The following is a 21,466-nucleotide window of genomic DNA, read 5'->3' as shown; positions in this document are numbered from 1 at the left end:
AATATCGTGAAAATGGCCATACTGCCCAAGGTAATTTATAGATTCAATGCCATCCCCATCAAGCTACCAATGAGTTTCTTCACAGAATTGGAAAAAACTGCTTTAAAGTTCATATGGAACCAAAAAAGAGCCCGCATCTCCAAGACAATCCTAAGTCAAAAGAACAAAGCTGGAGGCATCACGCTACCTGACTTCAAACTATACTACAAGGCTACAGTAACCAAAACAGCATGGTACTGGTACCAAAACAGAGATATAGACCAATGGAACAGAACAGAGTCCTCAGAAATAATACCACACATCTACAGCCATCTAATCTTTGACAAACCTGAGAGAAACAAGAAATGGGGAAAGGATTCCCTATTTCATAAATGGTGCTGGGAAAATTGGCTAGCCATAAGTAGAAAGCTGAAACTGGATCCTTTCCTTACTCCTTATACGAAAATTAATTCAAGATGGATTAGAGACTTAAATGTTAGACCTAATACCATAAAAATCCTAGAGGAAAACCTAGGTAGTACCATTCAGGACATAGGCATGGGCAAAGACTTCATGTCTAAAACACCAAAAGCAACGGCAGCAAAAGCTAAAATTGACAAATGGGATCTAATTAAACTAAAGAGCTTCTGCACAGCAAAAGAAACTACCATCAGAGTGAACAGGCAACCTACAGAATGGGAGAAAATTTTTGCAATCTACTCATCTGACAAAGGGCTAATATCCAGAACCTACAAAGAACTCCAACAAATTTACAAGAAAAAAACAAACAACCCCATCAAAAAGTGGGCAAAGGATATGAACAGACATTTCTCAAAAGAGGACATTCATACAGCCAACAGACATATGAAAAAATGCTCATCATCACTGGCCATCAGAGAAATGCAAATCAAAACCACAATGAGATACCATCTCACACCAGTTAGAATGGCGATCATTAAAAAGTCAGGAAACAACAGGTGCTGGAGAGGATGTGGAGAAATAGGAACACTTTTACACTGTTGGTGGGATTGTAAACTAGTTCAACCATTATGGAAAACAGTATGGCGATTCCTCAAGGATCTAGAACTAGATGTACCATATGACCCAGCCATCCCATTACTGGGTATATTCCCAAAGGATTATAAATTATGCTGCTATAAAGACACATGCACACGTATGTTTATTGCAGCACTATTCACAATAGCAAAGACTTGGAATCAACCCAAATGTCCATCAGTGACAGATTGGATTAAGAAAATGTGGCACATATACACCATGGAATACTATGCAGCCATAAAAAAGGATGAGCTTGTGTCCTTTGTAGGGACATGGATGCAGCTGGAAACCATCATTCTTAGCAAACTATCACAAGAACAGAAAACCAAACACCGCATGTTCTCACTCATAGGTGGGAACTGAACAATGAGATCACTTGGACTCGGGAAGGGGAACATCACACACCGGGGCCTATCATGGAGAGGGGGGAGGGGGGAGGGATTGCATTGGGAGTTATACCTGATGTAAATGACGAGTTGATGGGTGCAGCACACCAACAAGGCACAAGTATACATATGTAACAAACCTGCACGTTATGCACATGTACCCTACAACTTACAGTATAATAATAATAAATAAATTTAAAAAAAAAAAGAAAAAAAAAAAAAAGAAATACTCTGGAGTCTGCTTTCATTTTACCCATTATAATTCAGAATTTGTTGTATTTTTCATCCAAATGGACTTATTATGGAGGATCTCTGAGGAGTCTTCTGTCACACTCACACACCTAAAACCCAGGAACAAAGAATGTTTCCAGGCAGTCAGCCTTGTGTATAACCAGTCTTATTTCAGTCATTGTGGAAGCAACTAAAATATCTCAAATAGACCAGGAAAGTGGAGAAAATACAGTCCATGCTGGACTTTCTATATATCATTGTTTTCTCTCTCTGAGTGTTGACTGCATGTCACCAAATTTTCCAAAGACAGAGAGAAATGAACTATTGCCTCTGCTTCTTGCACTACTGGATGACTCACTTGCTGAGAAATAAATGTTCCTGTACATCTGACCTTTCAAATAATATTTAGGGAGTGTCCTTTGTAAGACTTTCCTCCAGGAAACAAATAAACATTGGCAGGTGAGATAAAAGAGGTATGGAGGAAGGCAGTGTGATCTTAAGGAAGATGCTGGAAAGTGAGCAGGACACTTCATGCCTCTGTCAGTTTTATACATGATTCATCAGGAAAGCCCTGATTCTTTTTAGGTTGGTTACTTGATAAGAAGATTGATTTCAATCTGCAAAGAGTTTATGTTAATCAGCTCTTAGGAAAATTTTAAAGAATAATAAAATATTTGTGCTAATAAAAATCCACACTAATAAGCCAGAAGTCCAGTGTCCCCAGCTCTTGGAGAAATTGTACTGGTGAATTTACCCAGGGACACAAAGTAATACTTCATTTGACTTTTATTTCTGACTTCAGATTTGGCAGACTAGTCCTATTAGTTAGGATTCAGATCTAACAAAAATAATCACATCAGTGCAAGTCATAATTAGGCAATTACAGCTTCTAATGGCATGATTGTTCATATTTATACTGATAGCACAATTAGACCTAATTACATTAGGGTTTCAAAGATACTAAAGATTTCTAATTTTTTTCAAAGTCCTCATCACCCACAAGTCATTCTAAGGTCATTTACGTTGTTTTTAACCTATAAGATAAAATATGTCTGTAGTCTTCTCCATATTTCTTAATACACAGAATGAGACAAAATAAAAAATCTGCACAAACATAAAGCCTTTGCCCTGAGTTCCCACCACGACTTGACAGAGACACACACACAGAGTCCAGGGCCATCCCATTAATGACCTTTGCCGTTTGATTTTTCCTGCTAACCTATCCCTTTAATACAGACATGTTATTTTTACTACAAAACATTGGAATCTTTAAGTACAAAAGAAACACTAGGCATAGAGTAACTCAGTTCCGTATTCATTAACATAATATTCAACAGTCTGAATCTTCCTCAGTAGGCTGCTTCTTCCTAGGGTGTCTTACGGCACCTTTTTCTTTCTTGCTAGTTCACCTCCCTCCCTTAGGCCAACCCTAAGCTGAATTCTCCATCTTATCCTCTGGGCTTCAGAAAAAATAAAAATCTTATATGTAAGAAACACATGCCCACTAAGCAAATTAAGGATGAAACTCTTGCTTCAAAGATATTTGAGACATAACTCTAGCATTTCTTTATCTTGCATATTCTGTCCATTTGTACCCTCCTTCTGCCCTGGACACACAAGTTTGATCATCATATTATTCAAAAAATTATTTTATAGACTGGAATTTACCACACTCTGTCTTCAAAGAACCACACGTTCACATGTCAAGGGAATTCTCATGTAACTTGTACCTGTCATGTGTCATATTATTTTTAGTCAGACAGTAGATAAGAACATGGGCTCTGTAGCCAAACTGATCTGGGTTCAAGTCTCAGTTCTGTCAGTTACCATCTGTGTGATATCTGGTACGTTACTTAACTAGTCTGCTCCTTGGTTTCCTCATATATAAAGCAAGGATAAATTTATGTGTCTCTCTTATAAGCCTGTTACAGAGATTCACTGGGATCATGTGTGTAAAGCAGCCAGCACAGTACCTGATATACAATAAGGCTAATGAATGTTAATGATGATTATTATCATAAATGAAGCACTCATGTGTGCTCATCAGTATCACCATACTTATCATCTCTTATCATCAATATCATTATCATCACCTTCATTATCAAATATTACATTTGAAATCTATTGTAGATATTGAATAGAAGACCCACCCTTCAAAATAAGGAAATGGGGCTTATGATGCTGATGTTTTGTCTTCTTCAAGAGTTATCTCTATCTTTTCCTTTGTTTCTGTATAGTTTTGATACATCAAAAAGTCATGCCTTTATTATAAGTACCCATTCCTCTCTGCTCCGTCACAAATTATTTGTAATGAATAATTACATTTAAAACCAACATTATGAAAACCAACATTATGGGATGAAACTAGAAATGGATGATCTCACTGGCTAGATATTTCTGGGAATTTCTGCTGGATAGGAAGGGCAGGATGAGATTGAAGAAAGGGCCTGTGTACACCTTCCCTATTGTGAAACAGAGCAGCTTATCATGGAAGTCTATGAGGGGGAGAGTCTATTAGGCCCCAGATGAATTTAGAAGAGTTGAGAAGGGCATTGGGAACAGGTTATTGGACACTGGGGAGACAGCCATGTGGTGTCCTTTGAGTTTTTGTGGAGTTAGATTCCACTGGCGATACTGAAAGACTCAGTGATACCTTCTTGAAACTGGCAGCCCCAAAGCAGGCAGAAATTTAAAAATTAGAAACTCTGCCTGAGATTTCCCTCTGGAATTGGAGTCAAGATAAGCAGAGGAGGACATGGAGTAGAAATATATGAGGCAGTATAGAGAGGAGAATGAATTTCCTGAGTAATTCATCTGTAAGTGTGCGGTATTGTTAAAACTTTATGTGATGACTGTATAGGGCATTCCGACCTTCTGAATTTCCACTTCTCACCTCATTCAAGACTCTGCGGACTTTGAAGCTAAGGGTACTTCTAAAAATGAGTGAGAGGTACACATACAAACATTAGCCTACCTCAATTCCTACTTGATTAGTATCAGTATTGAGCCTCCTTCTCTTAAAAAGAGCAAATCCAAAGTATATGAGAAAATAGTGGTGTCCAAAATAAGTGAGTCATTGTTTAAAAAAAAAAAAGAGAGATGGAATATCTCCTTTTAAAATAAGGTACTCCAAAAATCAGAAGAAATGTTTAGAAAATATTAGATTCTCTTCTAAAAGTGTTCAAGAAGTCATGGCATCTCTGCAACTGGGAAATACAAAGGAAGACTTAAATCAGAAAGATCTGAGTGAGGTCAACAAACATAATGCCAAACTAACAACTGGATGATGGCAGTAAGAAAGACATGCAGGAAATGAGTGATGGAGAAGATAAACTCAAAAAATTCTCCCAGAATTAGCAGAAGATAAAGACATGAACAAAAGGAGGTAGAAGATACATAAAGAATAATTCTAGAAGGTGTTATCTCCCATAAGAGTATGCATCAGAAAACAAAATAATAGAATCAATAATCAGAGAAATAACAAGAAAATTGTTCCCAATCTGAAATTTATACTAGAATAAAATTTTGAACGTATTTTTTGAGGCTTAGGAAAAACTTCATGAAAAGAAACTAGACAACCAGACTTACACAAGCTTAATCAGGTAGAAATATCAAATTTCAGAGATGAAAGAATCCCACAAGTACTCTGAAAAATATTTATTCTTCACAAAGGAATAAAAATCAGCATGAAAAATATTAGATTTTTCATAAAAGATTAATAATCAGCCTGGCCATGCATTTGTTTTCCTTAATACAAAACACTAGAAGACACAGGAGTAACATTTCTAGAATTCTGCTGAAAAGAATATGGTATCCAAAAATTCTATACCTTCTTAGACATGCTAGAACTCAAAATTGAATTCTCACACTATATGTCATTCTTAAATGAGCTTCTTGAAGATATTTTCCTCAACAGTAAAAGAATAAGACAGGCACCATGGCTCATGTCTATAATCCCAGCACTTTGGGAGGCCAAGGCAAGAGGATCACTTGAGCCTAGGATTTTGAGATCAACTTGGGCAACATGGTGAAAGCATGTCTGTACAAAAAAATAGAAAATCTTAGCTGTGCATGGTGGTGTACACTATAGTAACGGCTACTAAGGAGGCTAGGGTAGGAGGGCAGCTTGAGCCCAGGAGTTTAAAGCTGCAGTGAGCTATGATTGTGCCATTGTACACCAGTCTGGGTGACAGAGACCCCATCTCTACAGAAAATAAACAAAATTAGCCACACTCAGTGGTGCATACCTGTAGTCCTAGCTACTCAGGAGGCTAAGGCAGGAGGATCACCTGATCCCAGAAGTTCGAGGCTACAGTGAGCTATGATCACATCATTGCATTCCAGCCTGAATGACAGAGCAAGATTTGTCTCTAAATAAATAGTAAACATTTACAACTGAGATCACTGAAATGGCATTTTGAATCAATAGAGAGAGTTACAATCCAAAACAGTGTCTGGGTACCATTCTCCAACCCATTCTTTCCAACCAACCATTAAATACTCACAAAGGCACACCCAAGAGAAAAAAGAAATGAAGCTCTCAAAAACTCTGAAATCTAACACTGACAGATAATTCAAAGCCAAAATGCAGAATAAATAGAAATTAATCATAAGACAGTAGAAGTTAAACTGAGGAAAATCCTACTTAAAATTCTATTCCTGACTTCACACAGCATCATTACATGAAATAGAAACAGATGCAAAAAAATTTAAATGTGTCCCCATACTCAAGGATCCAACACCTGTGCTAGCCAGAAAACAGGTTAATTATTTCTGTCCACATCTTAGATATTGCTGAGTTAGGCAAAAGGTGTAGTTTTTCATACAAACCATTGCATGATTTTTTTCCCACTATCTTTCCACATAGAAGGTTCTATGAAGTCTGGAGAACTAATGGGCAGAAAATAGAGAATAGAGCTTTCAGAGAGGTGTACTTTCCATTAAGAAGACAGCAATATATACAGAGGGAGAAAACAGCATCCTAATAACCACACATACCTCTCAAGAAGTAGAGGTTTTCCAGCACTCAGAAGAAGATAAAACCACAGTGGAACAAAAGAGCACTAGGAGTAGATTTGCTTACAAATGAGAATTAAACTGGGAACTGCACAAACCAACTAGCCTTTCAATTACGGATTTAAAGTACAAATTCCAAGATCACATCAATAGACCAAGGGCCACACACACACATCCTAACGAAAAATAAGTATAGAGAATCTTTGTTTGTCAAAAATATATTTTGTCAATCTTTGATTGGAAAAATATAAAATTGTAACAAATAAGAAATATAATGGGGTAATTTAAATAGAGTCACTTCCAAAAAGTATATCTTTAAAAGTTTTCAGAAGGGAATTTTAGGAAACTATATGCTATTCTTTAAAGAAAACAGAATTATGAGTTTTTTTTAATGAATAAGGCGATAATGGAACAAGATTATTATAAGCAATAAGAAAGATTAGTTCAGATATGAAAAATATAAAAACAAGGAACTCAAGAAAACTAAACATGAGAGAAATAATTTCTTAATGTAAATTAATCGATATGGAGGATAATGAAAAAATAGATGGAGAAGAAATTCAAATCAAAACTGTGAAAGTCAAGCTCAAGAAGACATGTCAGCACAGAAAAAAAGTATAAACAGATTAAAATAATTGGAGAAAATATGGATAATATACAAGATGAAGAAAAAGGAGACATCATATGGATAATAGTTGTTTCTGAAGAAGCCAGTAAAAAAGAAGAAATATAGTAAGTGAATCATTAGAAGAAAATCTAAATTTACAGAAATCCAGTATATATAAATCAAAAAAGATTGCTATCCCAAGAAAAATCAATAAGAAGAAATGTTATACCTAATGACATTGTCATAACATTATTGAATTTTTGAATAGTAATAACAATAATAGTGATAGAATTCTTTTTTTTTTTTTTTGAGACAGAGTCTCGCACTGTCACCCAGGCTGCAGTGCCATGGTGCGATCTCAGCTCACCGTGAGCTCCGCCTCTCAGGTTCATGCCATTCTCCTGCCTCAGCCTCCCAAGTAGCTGGGACAACAGGCGCCCACCACCACGCCCGGCTAATTTTTTCTATTTTTAGTAGAGATGGGGTTTTACCATGTTAGCCAGGATGGTCTCAATCTCCCAACCTTGTGATCTACCCGCCTCGGTCTTCCAAAGTGCTGGTATTACAGGTGTGAGCCACTGCGTCCAGCCAGAATTCTTTATTTAGCTACCTGTACCCATCACTTTGGGAAGCAGAAATGGGAGGATTACTTGAGGCCTGGAGTTCAAGACCAGCCTGGGAAACATAGTGAGACCCTACCTCTACAAAAGCAAAATTAATTAGCTGGATGTACTCACGAGGCTGAGGCAGGAGGGACACTTGAGTCTGGGAGTTCAAGGTTACAGTGAGCTATAATCATGCCACTGTACTCCAGCCTGGGCAACACAGCAAGACTCTGTCTCTAAAACAATAAAAACAAAATGCAAAACCCCATAACTAAATGGAACAAAATTCAAGCTGTTATTCAAGTTCAAAGTAAAAAAAAAAAAAAAAGTCAGCTGTGCAACAGCTCAGAAAACATACTTCTCTTTTAAGAAATTACTCAAAGACATACTCCAACTGACTGAAAGAATAGAATTAACAGAGTCCTTTAAGATCAGTTAAAAACACATATTAAACCTAAGAAAAATGTTAATGTCTGGAAATAAAATTGAATGCAAAGCAAAATATGTCCCCAAAGAGAAGATATATAATGTAAAAATAATATCGTTAGTAAAATTATCAGTATCTAAATTACAAAAGAGTATCAGTGTAAAAGGCAGAATTCAGAGAAGAGAGTGAATATTGTGGAACTGGAGAAATCAAAATAAAAGTATCCTAAACTTCTTATGTCAAGGGGAAACACCCCCCAAAAAATGCTTGGAGCATCATGTTAAACATAGTTGAAAAAACGTTTGAGTAACCACCCATGGAATGGAAATGAAATATGTTTCCCAAACAAGTTTAGCAATATAACAGCAAGGAAGCCAGACAGGAAATAAAGAAACTTTAAGGAAGCATTTGTTTAATATATACATTTATTTTATAAATAATAAATAAATAATATTCTTTAATAGAAATGCTTCAAAACAGAAGCATTTATTTAATATAAATTTAAAAAACAGAACACTAACTATAGCAAATATAAAAAATTTATGTCTATCCCAAACCTCAGAATGTGACCTTATTTGGCAATAGGGTCTTTGCAGATATGATTAGCTAAGATAAATTCATATTAACTTATCAGCTATAAGCGGGGTGCAGTGGTGCATGCCTGTAGCCCCAGCTACTCAGGAGGCTGAGGCAGGAGGATAACTTGAGTGCAGGAATGCTTGAGTCCAGCCTGATCAAGACTCTTATCTTCAGTGTGTGTGTGTGTGTGTGTGTGTGTGTGTGTGTGTGTGTGTAAATTACAACTATATATATTTCTAATATAAATATATGTGTTACATATATATATTTAAGCTACAACTTTGATGTTAGAAAAATGGGCACTATATATATTTCCCAATAAAGAAGCAAATGCTCTGTTATTTGATTACAAAATTAAGGAAATGGGGAGTCAAGTCTTTTTTTTATTATTTTAAGTTCTGGGATACATGTGCAGAACGTGCAGGTTTGTTACATAGGTATACATGTGCCGTGATAGCGCACCTATCAACCTGTCATCTAGGTTTTAAGCCCTGCCTGCAATATTTGTCGTAATGCCCTCCTTCCCCTTTCCCTCCACCCAACAGGCCCCCGTGTGTGATGTTCCCCTCCCTGTGTCCATGTGTTCTCATTGTTCATCTCCCACTTATGAGTGAGAACATGCAGTGTCTGGTTTTCTGTTCCTGTGTTAGTTTGCTGAGAATGATGGTTTCCAGCTTCATCTATACCTCTGCAAAGGATAAGAACTCACTCTTTTTTATGGCTGCATAGTATTCCATGGTATGTATGTGCCACATTTTCTTTAACCAGTCTATTATTGATGGGCATTTGGGTTGGTTGCAAGTCTTTGTTATTGTGAAGAGTGCTGCAATAAACATACATGTGCATGTGTCTTCATAGAATTTATAATCCTTTGGGTATATACCCAGTAATGGGATTACTAGGTCAAATGGTATTTATGGTTCTAGATCCCTGAGGAATCTCCACAATGGTTGAACTAATTTACACGCCCACCAATAGTGTAAAAGTGTTCCTATTTCTTGGGGAGTCAAGTCTTAAATATACAATTGAAGCAACTAAAACATGCTGAATCAAAATGATACTTGAAAAAAAGAAGAATGGACCTAGGTTTTTCAGTGAAAGAAAGAAAAATAAAACTGGTCAAATATTAACATCAGGTCAATAAATACCATATGAAATACAACCAATTATAATAATAGCATACAAAATAATTCTAATAATGATACAACTACCATAAGTCTTGGCATTCCTTGGCTTGTCGATGTGTCATTTCAGTCTCTTCTGCCATCTTCACATGGTGTTCCTAACTATATGGACCTCTGTGTCTCTCTCTGTTTTCACTGGCCTATTAAAAAGACATCAGTCATTGGATTTAGGACCCATCCTAATCCATTATAACCTCATCTTAACTACAGTCATGCTTCACTTAATGACAGGGATACGTTCTGAGAAATGTGACTCAGGCAATTTCTTCGTTGAGTGAACATCATAGAGTGAACTCACACAAACCTAGAGAGTGTAGCCTTCTGCAGATGTACGCTATATGGTAGAGCCTATTGCTTCTAGGCTACAAACTGGTACAGCATGTTACTGTGCTGAATACTGTAGGCAATTACAACAAAACGGGAAGTATTTGTGAATCTAAACATAACCAAACATAGAAAAGGTACAGTAAAAATAAAGAGTAAAAGATAAAAAATAGTATACTTGTATAGTCCACTTACCATGAAAGGAGCTTACAAGACTGGAAGTTGCTCTGGGTGAGTCAGTGAGAGAGTGGTGAGTGTATGTAAAGCCTAGGACTTGACTGTACACTACTGTAGACTTTATAAACACTATGCCCTTAGGCTAGAATTAGATTTATAGAAAATATTTTTCTATCTTAAATAACAAATTAAACTTAGTTTATTGTAACTTTTCAACTTTAAATTTTCTAAACTTTTTGACTCTTGAAATAACACATAAACACACCATACAGCTGTACAAAAATATTTTCTTCTTTCTTTATCATCTTATTCTATAAGCTCTTTTCTGTTTTTAAGATGTTTTTTCCTTTACTTTTTAAATGTTTTTGTTAAAAACTAAGACATAAATACACACATTAGCCTAACCCCTACAGGGTTACGATCACCAATAGCACTGCCTTCCGCCTCCACTTCTTGTCCCACTGGATGGTCTCCAGGGGATAAAACACACATGGTGCCGTCATCTCCTGTGATAACAATGCCTTCTTCTGGGTACTCCTGAAAGATCTGCCTGAGGCTCTTCCTGAGAAGGTGTCACTTTTTTCAGGAATATGTTCATCATGGTTTCTTAGTTTGTTTCTTTTTTCATCATAGATTATCTGCCTGGGAGTAGATAATGCACCCTGGAGATTTCTCTCTATTAATGAAAACCTTTTGATGTTGAAGTCCATATTTTCAAACTTTTTAAGAAGCTTATTGAGGTCTGCAAAACTTCTGCTAAACCCTTCATGGTGAATTTTCTTGGGAGCTCTTCTTTTTCTTCTCCTGCAATTTCCTTTTCTCTTGCCTCTTCTTCAGCTATGCTTTCCTGTTCCATTGTGATCTTAGGGGACCACCGTCATATATGCAGTTGTCATTGACCAAAATGTCATTATGAGGTTCATGATGATGTATAAGAAGACTTTGCTCCGAAGAGACACAAGAACCCACTCTGTGCACCACAATACCCAAATGTTCACATCATTAACCCATTCTGCAGAATAGGAATCTTTAAGATGAAAACACACAATACTGCACCTAACCTTTACTTGGTTGATAATCAAGGTGGGGAGAGAAGCCAAGACTCCAATCACCTGTCTTGTAACAATTTTAAAACAGTGTCCCATTGCATATTAAACATCTCTATTGTACTGAAGTTCAGGAAACTAATTACAATCACTCTGGCTTTTGTGACTCATAAACCTAATGCTCTTTCAGCATCATTTTGACTGAGCAGATTTTCTAACCACAGTTTAATAGCAAATGGCATTTAAATAACAATCTCAAAAGTCTTTCCAACATCTCCAATTAAGGTGAAATAAATTGGCTCTTAAAATTAGAGGTTCTGCTTTTACAGGCTGTGAGATATCTCACTGGTTTCTGATATCTTAACTACGAAGGAAAATTACAATTATTAATACTCCATATTCATCTTGCTCCTAGCTCATTAAAATATTTCTACTACAACTTAAGCAACCTGCCTGGTCACATATTTTAACTTAGATTATTCTCTCGTGGTTTGGCTTGGCTTTTATTCATTTTTTTAATTAGTAATTTTAGCTCTTATTAGGTCTCTGGGTAAAGCTATGAGATTTGGTTTTTTTAATCTCTGCAGTGATCAAGATTTTCACGTTACCGTCACTAGTTGATATTTATTCAATTCTAGGCTCTGTTACAACAAACAAGAGACAAGTCTCCCCCATACCTTTATATTCTAAAAACAAAATAATCAGATCATTTTATAGTATCTCTGTGACTTTTTGGTGCTTGTAATTTATTAAGTGAACATAGTCCCTTATCCAAAATCAACTCTTTAGCAAAGACATCTCATTGATAAACCAGCAGGCTTGAGCTTTGATCCAGGGGACCCTGTTTGATTATGCCTATACTTACTCCAAGTTTGCCTCAGTCAATCTTTGTTTTTTCTTTAAAACAATATAAATGGAGTTCTTTCCTAAAGCTTTGAAAACAAAATAATTAGTTAGCACAAACCAAAGCAGCAACCCAGCCAGTTTATTTGAACATACTGATTTTATACACACACACAAAAGGCACATGTCTGCTGCTAATCTCTCTTCTGTAGGAAGGTTAATATCTTTGCAGCCACATTCCATCAAAGCTATTTGCTACCTTCAAGCTCTCCAGGAGTACAACCTCTGTGCATGGAGTGACCAGGAATTAGAAGTCATTTGAAAATACAAGAAACTCCCATGCTGAGTTCTCTCTCTGTGTGCATTTTCTGCCAGATTCAACCCAGATTGATTTCCCTGCTGCTCCTCTGGCCTCTTCCCTATATGATCAGACATTAACTTTCTGATTCTCTCTTCTGTTTTTGGTTTTTTTTTTTTTTTTTTTCTCTTTCCAGGTTTGTTTTGCTTTGTTTTGTTTTGTTTTTGTTTTGAGATGGAGTCTTACTCTGTCGCCAGGCTGGAGTGCAGTGGCGTGATCTCGGCTCACTGCAACCTCTGCCTCCCAGGTTCGAGTGATTCTCCTGCCTCAGCCTCCCAAGTAGCTGGGATTACAGGCGCACACCACCACACCCAGCTAATTTTTGTATTTTTAGTAGAGAAGGGGTTTCATCATGTTGACCAGGATGGTCTCAATCTCTTGACCTTGTGATCTGCCTGCTCAGCCTCCCAAAGTGCTGGGATTACAGGTGCTTTTCCCAAGTTTTTACTTAGCTCTTATTCCATCCTCACTTGTATTGTTTCCTACAGGCTGCTTATAATTCTTGACTGGTTCAACATCCCAAGTTTCCACCATTTGGACATAGACTTTTACTTATGACCCAGCCATATCCATGTATCTCTTCCTGCTCCAGCACTTCTGAAGGCACGGACACTCTAACAGAAGGCCAGAGCCAGGATCCAGCTCTGCTCCTTATTCTCTATTTATTTCTTTTGTATCAGCATTTCCTGATTCTTTTTCATCTTTTTAAGTTCCTTAAAGATAGGTTCCCAACATTATACAGTTTCTGGCAGTATAATGGGATAGATATACAGATAACTGATAGATGATGGATGGACAAATGATAGACAGATGATAGATATAATAGAGATAGAGTGATAGATGGATTATTGGTAGATGATGGATGGATAAATGATAGGAAGAAGATAGATGATTGATTGATAGATAGATAGATAGATAGATAGATAGATAGATAGATAGATAGATAGATAGATAAAAATTTGGGAAAGGTCTCAGTTAATTTAGAAAGTTTATTTTGCCAAGGTTGAGGGCGTGCCACAGCGAGGCAGTCACAGGAAGTTCGAGACATAATGCCCAAGGTGGTCGGGGAACAACTGAGTTTTGTGGAGGTTTTTTGTTTTTTTTTTTTTGAGACAGAGTCTTGCTCTGCCGCCCAGGCTGGAGTGCAGTGGCCGGATCTCAGCTTGCTGCAAGCTCCGCCTCCCAGGTTTGCGCCATTCTCCTGCCTCAGCCTCCCAAGTAGCTGGGACTACAGGCGCCCACCACCTTGCCCGGCTAGTTTTTGTATTTTTTAGTAGAGACAGGGTTTCACTGTGTTAGCCAGGATGGTCTCGATCTCCTGACCTCGTGATCCACCCATCTCGGCCTCCCAAAGTGCTGGGATTACAGGCTTGAGCCACCGCGCCCAGCCAACAGCTGAGTTTTATACATTTTAGGGTGACATGAGACACCAATCAATATATGTGAGAAGTACGTTGGTTTGGTCTGGAAAGGCGGGACAACTAAAAGCAAAGGCAGGAAGACTCGAAGCAGAGAGGGGGCTTCCAGGCCACAGACAGGCGAGTGATGAAGGCTGCATTCTTTTGAGTTCCTGATTAGACTTTCCAAAGGAGACAATCAGATATGCAACTATCTCAGTGAGCAGAGGGATGGCTTTGAATAGAAATGGGAGGCAGGTTTTCCCTGAGCTGTTCCTTTCACAATAAATAGATAGATGATTGATAGATAGATAGATAGATAGATAGATAGATAGATAGATAGATAGATAGATAGACAGATAGATAATTGATGAGTTTTTCAGTTTTGCCTGCTCAAAATCAGTAACTTTGCTTTTCTGTTTCCTTTTGCTCAGTCTCCTCCTTTTCTTTCACTTTATAGGCATCATTCTCAGAATTTCCCAAAATCTCTCTGACTATTAAGCAAGAGAATTATCACTAAGAAAGGACCACCTTTTCTTCAAACTAAGATTTGTCTGTGATTCTGGAAACTATAGTTTAACCTCTCCACTCTACTCCCGGCAGGTCATAAAAGAAAAATTAAAGTCAACTCTGGAGGCCTGCAAGAAATGTTCCTTTAGCACATTTACAAGATTAAGTACATTACAAGGGCTTAAGATTTTGCACAATCTCTCTCTTTTAGAAGTAAGCAACTCACAGGCACCTCAGTCTGCACACATGCGCTTCATTCCATTTTGGAATAGGTATTCTGCTTAGACGTCTTATTAATATATGCATAGTATCACAATAGCAAGGATCATGAAAAAAAACACCATCACGGCCTGAAGCCAGCCCACTGCGACCTGGATATATTACTAGCACCATAGTAAACCGCAACAGAAAGGCAGCTAAATCTGGCACATAACGTCTGTGTTACATTTGGGTTCATTCACACAGTTCACTTTTGTTATATCTGAGCTGCTAATCCAAGACCAACCAGGAGAAGGCAGTACAGGCTAAACAACTAAACCTTAACATTTTATTTAAAGCGAAAAAGAAAAAGCCCAATGGAGTCAGTCAGTCTCTCTCTCTCTGTCTCTCTGTCTCTCTCTCTCTCTCTCTTTCTCTCTCTTCCTCTTTAAAAGACAGGATCTTGCTCTGTTCCCTGGGCTGGAGTGCAGTGGCGCATCATAGCTCACTGCAGCCTTGAACTCCTGAGCTCAAGTGATCCTTCTGCCTCAGCCTCCTGAGTAGCTGGGACTACAGATGCACACCACGATGCCCAACTGATATTTATTTTTATTTATTTATTTATTTATTTATTTATTTATTTATTTATTTATTGAGATGGGGTCTTACTTTGTTGCCCAAGCTGGCCTCAAACTCCTGGCCTCAAGAGATCCCAGCTGGAGATTCTTTATGGCAAAAACCTCTGCCTTCTCCAACACTGTCATCATCTATTGCACATTTTCACTCTCTCTCACCTCCATATCTCTCTTTTCTTTCTCCTTCTACCAACTTCACCATTCATCTGTGTGTATTAAAATCCATACAATACATAAACTAAAGAATCTAAATTTTAAAGTTTCCCAATTCTGCCTTAAATTTCCTGACTTCTTATTTCAACATTATTACCTAAGGCAAACTTGCATTTTTAAATAGCATTTTCATGAGCTAATGATGCTTTTTATATTACAAGATATACTTGCCGTGAACCTTGAAGACCACTTGCTTTATAGCCCAAATACAAAAAGATTTTATACATTTAAATAGGGCAGTTTCTTGCTGAATACGGAACGTTCTTCTCTAAGGACACTATGAAGTGAAAGCTGCTTGCTAAAAGCCAGAAGGAAAATTCTAATTAGAACCTCAGCCTCTGGCAGGCTGGGAATCCATTACCCCACCTGCTACCCCTTCCAGCTGGCAGAAAAGCATCTCCTCTGTTCTTCAGGACCCCAGAGAGAAAGAACCAAGTTACTATCTGGACATTTAGACAAGTAAAATTTTTCCATTGAACACACTAGTGTGAGCTTCATTAATCATTAAGTCATACTTCCAAACTTTCTTATTTGCATAGTGGGGTTTCCTGGGGAAATCATTACCAGCCTTCTCAAAGCAAAAGTGTGACATGATCAGTTTGGGCCTTCATGGCTTCCATCTGCAATTTGCTCTTTAACACTACCTTTTTCCATTTCCCCAAGTGCACAGGGTCTCCACGCTGACCCCGAATAGCCTCAGAAAATCTCCTTTGTACCTTGCCTTTCTCTGTACTTATCTTTCATTCTTCTCTCCAGCTGAAACTTTGTTTTAGTTAAATCTCTCAATATGAACAGTATCAGAGTTTCTGAATCTTTGGACTCACAATATCATTTGCCTATTTAAAACCACAGTGGAGTTATAAGTAGTTTTTTAATATGTTTCACTGCTAGCTAGCACTTAAACCTTAATTTTCTGTATGATCTCCAAACGTGGTTAATGGGCTGAAGCACACAGGAGACTTGAGACTTCCTTTTGCCTCCTAAGCTATAAGGCCTAACCTAGGGCAATCTTTCCCTTCTTTTAGGCTTGCCCAACTGTCTTAGTTACCTAGGTCTTATCATACCCAGTTTTAGAAAAGTGAGAGCCCAGAAATAAACCCACACATATACAGTCAACCAATCTTTGACAATAGTAGCAAGAATACACAGTGGAACAAGTATAATTGCTCCAATAAATGGCATTGGGAAAACTGGATATCCATATGCAAAATAAAATTGAATCCTTATGTTAAATTATATTCAAAAATTAGCACAAAATAAATTAAAGACATAAACATAAGACCTGAAACCATAAAACTCCCAGAAGAAAATATAGGGAAAAACCTTGCTGATGTTGGACTGGGTTATGTTTTTTATGTATATAACCCCAAAAGCACAGGCAACAAAAACAAAAATAAACAAGCGGACTACATCAAACTAAAAGGCTTTTGAACAGTAAAGGAAGCAATTAACAGAGGGAAGAGCCAACTTATTAATGGGAGAAAACATCTCTAAACCATATGCCTGATAAGGAGTTAATATCCAAAATATAAAAGAAACTCATAGAATGTGTAGAATTAGCCGGGCGCGGTGGCTCACGCCTGTAATCCCAGCACTTTGGGAGGCCGAGGCGGGCGGATCACAAGGTCAGGAGATCGAGACCACAGTGAAACCCCGTCTCTACTAAAAATACAAAAAATTAGCCGGGCGCAGTGGCGGGCGCCTGTAGTCCCAGCTACTCTGGAGGCTGAGGCAGGAGAATGGCGTGAACCCGGGAGACGGAGCTTGAAGTGAGCCGAGATCATGCCACAGCACTGCAGCCTGGGCGACAGAGAGAGACTCCGTCTCAAAAAAAAAAAAAAAAAAAAAGAATGTGTAGAATTAATAGGAAAAATTAAATAACCTGATTAAAAAATGGGCAGAGGATCTGAGCCCTATCTCAAAAAGAAGACATACCAATGGCCCACAGGTATAGGAAAAAATGCTCAATGTCCCAATTCATCCGGAAAACTTAAATCAAAATCATAATGAGATATCACCTTCCATCTATTAGGATGCCTATTATAAAAAAGACAAGAGAGAAGTCTTGGCTCCATATTTTAAAACCCATAGGCATAACTATTGATTTACAACTATTTATGTAAGTAGAATCATATTGTATATATCATTCTATAAACAATATTTCCTGCCAATATTTTTCTTTTATAATTGACAAATGTATGTTGTATATATTTATGGTGTGCAATGTGTTGATATATGTATACATTCTAGAATAATTAAATCACAATAATTACCATATCCATCACCTTACATACTTACATTTTTTTGTGATAAGAACATTTAGAGCAGAAAAACAATGAATATTCCAATTTACTCTCCCAACAGCAGTTTCAAGTTACCATTGCCCTATATCCTTTCCATATAGTATATCAATCTTTGCAGAACTTGTGAATGCAAAATAGTACCTCACAGTAGGTTTGAACCATGCTTCTTAACAGAAAAGAATTTTGACAATCTCAGTACCACAAGAATGTGATATAGGCTGGGCACCGTGGCTCATGCCTGTAATCCCAGCACTTTGGGAGGCCAAGGGAGACATATAACAAGGTCAAGAGATCAAGACCATCCTGACCAACATAGTGAAACCCCGTCTCTAATAAAAATAATAAAAATACAATAATTAGCCAGGCATGGTGGCACCTGTATTCCCAGCTACTCAGTAGGTTGAGGCAGGAGAATTGCTTGAACCCAATAGGCGGAGGTTGCAGTGAGCTGAGATTGCACCATTGCACTCCAGCCTGGCAGTGACAGAGTAAGGCTCTGTCTCAAAAAAAGAAAAAAAGAATGCAACATACATAAACTGTGGTTGTATTTTCCAGTCAAATCAAATCTTACAAAGATAATGTATGTTGAGGAACAAAGAGTAGAATATTTGAAATTATGTATGCTCACCAAATTCAGGATGTATGCTCGCATACACATGTGTAATTTTGTTGAAACACTGGCCACCTAGAAGGAATAAATGAATTGATGTTTCCTAAACTCACAGTATGAATTCATCCAAGCAGAAGATCTAGGTAAAAAGAGGCATTTGAAAATCTCCTAGAATTACTTTTCATGATCTGTAGACTCTTATTGGTGACACTTGATTACATCAACTCCCTTGGCACCTACCTTTCTGGCAGCAATCCTAAATTCTGAGCTGAGATTTAGTTTCCTACTTCCTGAAATAAAACTATGGCCAATGTAAGGGGCAAATGCTTTTCTTTTTTTATTTTTATTTTTTTAGAAATGGAGTCTTGCTATGTTGCCCAGGCTGCTCTCAAACTCCTGGTGCCAAGTGATCCTCCCACCTCGGCCTCCCAAAGTGCTGAGATTACAGGCATGAGCCACTATGCCCAGCCAAGTGCTTGCTTTTCTTTCTTACCACATCTCAGTAACTTAAACATAGTTCACACATATTAAGCATATAGAAATGTGTGATACACCATGGCAAGCACTTTATATGAATTATTTCCTTTGATCACCCAATGCCCCTTAATAAACAGTACTATTATTCTCATTTTAGAGATTTAAAAAACTGAGAGTCCAAAAGATTAGGTACAATCACAGAGCTTGTAAGTGGCAAAGCGGTCCAATTTTAAATTTTTTCCTGATTTAAAATTCCTAGATTTTCATCACTACAGTAAGTGATCTCATTCAAAATTCAAAATTTACACACCTATCACTGTTTTGAAAATGTTCTTTAGAAATACAAGCTTTTTCTCTGTATTTCTATCCTAGCTCTGACCTCAATAACAAAGCAATCCCTTATGCAGTGGAAGATACCTCGTCCATCTTCCAAAGTCTCTCTTTCCCAAGTTAGACACTCTCTTATCCTTCAACTCTTTTCCTGACATGTCTTTACATTCCCTCGTGCTTTACATATTAGTTACTTTCCTCTGGTAAGCTTCAAATATGGTCCTCTTTCCTAAAGTATGATGCTCAGAAGAGAATGCAACAGCACGTGTCCATGCAGTATTCAGGATAATGCACTCACCCATGCAATATACTCCATCTGCACCCTGTGCCCTTCTCAGCATTGCTATAAATCCCACTGGCCTTCTTGCTGGCCATGTCACCCTGTTAACTCATTCTTGAGCTCAAGCCAACAATAATTCCCAAGGCTTTTTAAAACATGTATTCTTATTAAGCCATGTCTTTCTCAGCCTGCATTTTAACAGTTTTTATTTTATCCAAATGTGGGATATGACTTTAATACCCATTAAGTGTTATTTGTTGCAGCTTACAGAAGAAATCTTGGTTCTTGATTCTGTCTTTCAATTTACTGACATTCTCTCCAACTTTACATGATCTGTGTGCTCTGTCTCTATCAAATTCATTGATTAAAATCCACCCAGTGTCCTTGATAACAAGTTTTGTACTCTATTCACAGAAACATGTCTTCAAACTCACACTGTTCTCTTTAAAAAGTTATAAAATAAAATCTTTTGACTCTTTAAATACATCTAAATGTATTAGTATGAATCTCACATCTCGTTATAGTGACAATAAGGATATTATGAAAAACTTTGTCAAATGTCTTTCTGAATTTCAGATAGACATTACCTATTTTTCTGTAGCCTTGTCAAAAAAAATAGAAATATTTAGTGATGATATGATCCCAATAATCCTGTGTTAGACTTTTTTTACTGTGCCCTTTATAATAACTTTCCATCTGCCTTATAAATAATAAGTTCTAGAATTTTGCTTGGTATCTAAAATAAACTTACTAGTTTGAAGACACCTTTAACTGTTTTGGAATTCATGTCTTTCTCTTCAACAGAAAATGATCTTCACTTCTCAGAAACATGAAATTGGTTATGATGGATCAATGTTCCTGCTAGTAACCAGGAAATAAAGCATATAAATTACAAAAATAATATACTTAAAGATACCAGAGAGCTGTGAAGTCAATGAGGACTAGATGAACTAAAATTTCAGAGTCAAAAGAGCTTTTCTGGCTGGGCACAGTGGCTCACCCCTGTAATCCCAGCATTTTGGGAGGCCGAGGTGGGCAGATCACAAGGTCAGGAGTTCCAGACCAGCCTGGCCAATATAGTGAAACCCTGTCTCTACTAAAAATACAAAAATTAGCTGGGCATGGTGGCATGTGCCTGTAGTCCCAGGTACTTGGGAGGCTGAGACAGGAGAATCTCTTGAACCCGGGAGGCGGAGGTTGCAGTGAGCTAAGATGGCACCACTGCACTCCAGTCTGGGTGACAGAGCAAGAGTCCATCTCAAAAAAAAAAAAAAGCTTTTCTTAAGAGAGTTGACAATCACCAGCCATTCATTTTCTTTTCTTGGGAACACTGAACAATTCTAAAATTGGCATGAAGATTGGTTCTAGCTGAGGGATTCTACTTAGTTTAAAAGAAAGCAAGTTGCGAATTTAGAGGCTTCACAGCTGCTGAGTCATACTGGAATCTAGAGGATTCAAAAAAATCAGTTTTTTGTCTCATGGGTCAGCTCTTGAATTCCGAGGCAGCACAGGAGGCTGGAGCATCCAGGTTGTGAAAGGTAGATTAAAATGGTTTTCAGAATATAAAATATCACCAGAGGGTATTTTATGACCTACCTTGCCCTTCAGACATTTGCCAGAAACCAGTTCTCTGGGCTAATTATCCTCTGTTGTGAACTTATCTCCTGATTGACTGATAAACAGTTAAAGAAGAAT

The 21,466-nt window shown here is 37.5% G+C and overlaps 1 long non-coding RNA gene across 1 annotated transcript; it reads right to left on the bottom strand.

The window, feature by feature from the left end:
- Positions 1-8,084: 8,084 nt before the first annotated feature.
- LOC110743925 lies at positions 8,085-20,828 on the bottom strand. Its single transcript, XR_002523755.1, has 3 exons — positions 20,523-20,828; positions 10,095-10,210; positions 8,085-8,116 (listed from the first exon to the last, which is right to left on the bottom strand). It is a non-coding gene; the product is annotated as an uncharacterized LOC110743925 (long non-coding RNA).
- Between the last annotated feature and the right edge of the window lie 638 nt (positions 20,829-21,466).

This window comes from Papio anubis, chromosome 8, assembly GCF_008728515.1.
Source record: "Papio anubis isolate 15944 chromosome 8, Panubis1.0, whole genome shotgun sequence".
NCBI lineage: Eukaryota > Metazoa > Chordata > Mammalia > Primates > Cercopithecidae > Papio > Papio anubis.
Note: the sequence above shows the minus strand (reverse complement) of the source record. Positions and strands in the feature narration are given on the sequence as shown.